Raw genomic sequence first — 4,994 nt, 5'->3', positions numbered from 1 at the left:
CTTAGGATGCCATTATTTATTTATTTTTTTAAATATATTTTATTGATTTTTTACAGAGAGGAAGGGAGAGAGATAGAGAGTTAGAAACATCGATGAGAGAGAAACATCAATCAGCTGCCTCCTGCGCATCTCCTACTGAAGATGTGCCCGCAACCCAGGTACATGCCCTTGACCGGAATCGAACCTGGGACCTTTCAGTCCGCAGGCCGATGCTCTATCCACTGAGCCAAACCGGTTTCGGCTGGGATGCCATTATTAACAATTTGCTGCTTTATAGTTTTAAGATTTTTCGGTCAACTCAGTATTATTTAAAAAAATTCTAATTTCTCTTGGTAAATTAGCATTTTGTTCTGAATACTTTAATATGTTCACATTCATTAGGTTGTGTGGGGAGGCTGGATAGAGTGCCAAAGAGAAGATAGCTTGATCCTGCCCCCACCCTGCATGGCCACCAAAATTCAAGCAAGGGCCAGCTCTGCTGGATACAGTCATGACTCTGGAGTTACTTACTGTCTTTATTTTGACCAGTCTTACTTCCCTTTCTTATTAAATGAGCTTACTCATATTTACTTTTTTCTGTTTTCTCTCTTTAATGGCCATAGGAATTCTAAGAGTGGGAAGAAGAGCCCATTAGATACTTTGATATTGAATGTGATCTTTTGGTTGACTTGGTAAGTCTGGAAGTAGACAGAATTTATCTTTGGTCTTCCATACTCACAGATGTAGGGAAGTTCTTGTCTGGAACTCATGGTTCAACTCTAATCTCTGGTCCAGCATCATGAAATCTCTTCAAGTTTTCTTTTTTCAAGTTCTCACACTTCCTCATTCCTTACACATCCAATTTGGAACTGAACAATACCAACTCTGAGCAGAAAAAGAGAAAGGAGATCAGCCAGTTTTTTGTCTACTAATATAATTTCTTGCCTGAATCTCAACTTCTCCATTTTTTTTTTTACTAGAACTCTGAAAATTTTGGAAGATTTATACAAATGTACACAGAAATTAAAGAGCCTTCTGATCTTGTGATGCAGGGATAATCAAGCATTAGCATTTTGGGAGTATATATGTTTTGTTACTTATGGTCAAATAAAACTATTTAGTTTTCATAAACTAAGAATTTTTATTCAGCATTGTTACTAATTTTTCATATACTGTATCATGAGTATTTTTATGCCAATAAACATTCTTCAGCCTTACTTTTTAAAATTGTAGGTGCATAATTCTACTATATGGATGAACTGTATTTTATTGACCTAATCCCTATTAATGGGCTTTGTTTGCTGTTTCCAATTTTTTTGTTATAAAGAAAATGCAAATGATCAAATTTTACATAAAGCATCTATTAGTCTTTTACACATTCTTATGATCAAACTAATATCTATTCTAAGAAATTTAGAAAATGCATAAGGGAAAAACATTAAAAGAATCAGTCATAATTTCTGCCACTGAGAGATAGTTATGAATATTCTTCCAACCTTTTTTCTATGGATGTGTGTGTGTGTGTTTACAAAATTGAGACCATTCATATAGGTGAATTTATTTCTTTAATTCAATAGTCCTATGAAGTAGGTACTATGGTTATTCCTGCTTTACAGATGAGGAAATTGCACAAAAACATTAATTTAGGGAATTATAGAGCCAGGATTCAACCACAGACTTGTGGACTTTGGACAACAGACTCAGGGTCCCAGAATTCATGGTGTGCCTAAGGCTAATGTCTGGAAATGGTAGCCTGACAACCATGTGACTTCTGGCCCAATAGCTTCCTGATAGAAGGCCTTTGGTTCCTGGATCCTTATTCCCTGAGGAGTATGCCCTGTTAACTGTACCTGTCCAGTGTTTCTTTCCCTCAGGGCCACCCTCTGCTAATCTGATAAACTAATCTGTGCTAATGCGATAATGTGCAACCTCTCTAGGGTAAAAACATATTTGCATGTTAAAGGGCTTTCTGGAGACTTCTCCATTGCATAAATTAAATGCGTGGGAAGCTGGAGAGAAAGACATTTGGGGACAGTGATTTTTTTTTTTTTGTCTCTGAAATGGCACGATTTAACTAAGTCTTTCAAAAGTTTGATCCTTACATACACAAATAGAGCATATTAACACATAAGACTTCTTTACCATAGCCACTCTTTGAATGGTTTCTGCATTCCTAAATTTCATTTTAATAAAAGGAGTCAAGAAATGTTCCCCATAAATGTATTCACTGTATCCTTAGAGTAGAGAATATATGCTTAGGAATCTTCAGAGTCAAAAAAAGATTAAGTGGGCAGTCTTAAGGGCATAATGGCTGTGACAACAAACAAAACAAGAAACACTAGATTTTCTTAAAGAATAGAGCCTAGGAAATAAATACTCTTGACTCATCTTCCTCTTCAGTGGTCGTGAAAGATTCATAATGGTCATTTCTGTCTGGCCATTTATAAATATGAGTTACTCCTTGCTCACACAAATAGGGAATATTTCTCCTCAGTGACAGATTTAGCCATTTTACACCATAGATAAGACTGGTATGAGTAAGCACTAGGAGAAATTCAAGCAGAAGGTCAGCTTTTGGGAAGATCCTGGACTTTAAAGTAAACAAGATTACAGAAAGTCTTAGTAAATTGTTCTTCCAGCAACCACCACTTTACTTTACATTTACCTTTAATTATACCTGTAGTTGAAGGGCAGGAATTGCGACCTAAGAATTCTTTCGCATTTGCCTCACAAAAATCTTAGGATTTTAGGAATTTTCCATTTATTTTATTTTATTTTTTTACATTCTGGTAAGGTAGCTTCTGCCATACCCCCAGGGATCAAATTCAACATTTATCTCTTTGAATCCTGGAGGAAAAAGCCTCAACATGTACTGGGTTCTGAGAATGGGGAAATAGCATCCAAAGCACAAACTTGGCCAAAAACATTTTCATTTTTGAGGCAGGCACTGCATTCAGTGAGCAATTGCAAGGGAACAGCACACTTGTTCCAACGAATATACATCTGAAAGAAAAAAGAAATAAAGAAAAAAATATATGGAATAGGACCTGCCAGGGCACCCTTCTAAATCTGTACCCTTCCTCCAAATTTCAACTATTGGAGGTACTAGTTATGTTATGCAGACAGATACCTGGTTATCTGCTACATAGGTTAAAGTAAGTCCTATGTCAACCCCTGTTTAAGTCTTTCATCATCATAAACCCCCAAGGAAAGTGATTGCTTTCTCTCATCCAAATCAGAGTACCTATCACTATTCCTTCTCTTATTTCACTGAGCCTACATGGAGAATTTCAGATGCTGAGAAATCTTCCATGCGCCCCTCCCTCTCCCTGCAAGTTGCCTGCTCAATCAGATGTCCTGTGGTCCCAGGACAGGCTCTGATGATGGGAATTGAGCAGCTGGCTGCTCCATCTACACTGCAGGCCCAGCACCACCTGTCTGCTTGTTTTTACTTGCAAAATGAAAATCTCTCTAAGCAATATCATCTATGCTGTTGCTGTAAAAAACCAGTTTTAGTGATAGATGAACCAAGCAGAAGTGCAGTATGGGATATGTGACAGGGATATATTTTTGACCCCATATTTTAAAACTCTGCATGCAGCAGACATATCTAAGTAAAGTTGGGCCTTGACTGCTAAAAGTGAAGATTAATATCCAATAAATTACTTCCCAAGTCCATAGTCCTGAAATTTAGGTCTTAATGCACAATACTATGCTCCATCATGGAAAATCAATTCATTTTTTATTCCATTTATTCTCTCTCTCTTTTTTGATTAATGTGTTTTTATTTTCACAAATGTCTCAAAGATCCTTGCATATTATGAAATTTTAAATATATTATTAATATTTGGATTTTTATTTTTTACCAAAGTCACAGAATTTTCTTCTTTTCACATTTAAAAGTAGAATAGGGTATGGGATTATTGTTTGAGAATTATTTTGATCCAATTCTTTCTGGAGGCAGTAGAATTAATTTGACCTTCAAATGTCCCCTTTAGAGCTCTGCTTCTCGAAAAACACAATCTGAGTTAGGTAGGGGAGAGCAAAATCTCTGCTAAAATGGGACATAATGCATTCACAGGTACTTAATGAAGAGCCATCTTAACTAAAAAAAAAAAAATTGCAACCAGATCAAAATTAGAGATAGTTCCCGTTTCCCTTTTCAAATGTCCTTCTGTTCCGGTGAGGAATATTTTACAGGGTTAAATGACAGAACACAGATTATTTTCTAATTCGAATCTTACTGTGTGATCCTGGGACATATTTCAGTCTGTCTGTCTGATTCCTTCATCTATAAAATGATAGAAAGGTTATTACTTTTCACCCTTTAAGGCAGTGTAATGTATCAGGAAGAACTTGACTTTTGAAGTCAGGAATACCTGAATTGGGGGTTCATTTTTTCACCTTCATATCTGCTTAAAACCTGAGAGTTTTGTTTTACTCACCTGAAAAATGAAATAATCATATTTTGATCTTAGTTTTATTAGGGGATTTGGTGAGATTATATCTGGCATACTGTACTAGTATATGCTCAGCAAATGTCAATTTCTTTTATCTACTCTTGTTGCTCTTGGATCCTTGTATTTGACAAGGGTTTATGATATTGCAATGACAATGTTAACACTTCTATGGCACTTACTAGGTGTTAGGTCATCTGCTCAGCATTTAACTTATCTTATTAGCTCATTCAATCCTCCTAATGACCCTGTGAAACAGATGATACTATTATCTCAGTTTTGCAGATGAAAGAACCAAGTACAGAGAAGTTAAGTGAGGTCACAAAACTAGGAGTAGAGAAGTTACAGGCTTGAACCCAGGCTGTCTGGTTTCTGAGCTTCCACTTTCAGTCACGATGCTCCGTGATGCCATTAGCAAGCCTGGGCTGTCTGAACATGGGCCAGTTGATTACAGTTGGAAAGCCCTCTGAAAAATCTTGTTCAGTGCCACCCAAACTGTTTTTCTTAAAAAATATATTTTTATTAATTTCAGAGAGGAAGAGAGAGAGAGAAACATCA

The sequence above is a fragment of the Myotis myotis genome, unplaced genomic scaffold (assembly GCF_014108235.1).
Source record: "Myotis myotis isolate mMyoMyo1 unplaced genomic scaffold, mMyoMyo1.p scaffold_m19_p_1, whole genome shotgun sequence".
Classification (NCBI taxonomy): domain Eukaryota; kingdom Metazoa; phylum Chordata; class Mammalia; order Chiroptera; family Vespertilionidae; genus Myotis; species Myotis myotis.
This window is presented reverse-complemented; position numbering follows the sequence as displayed.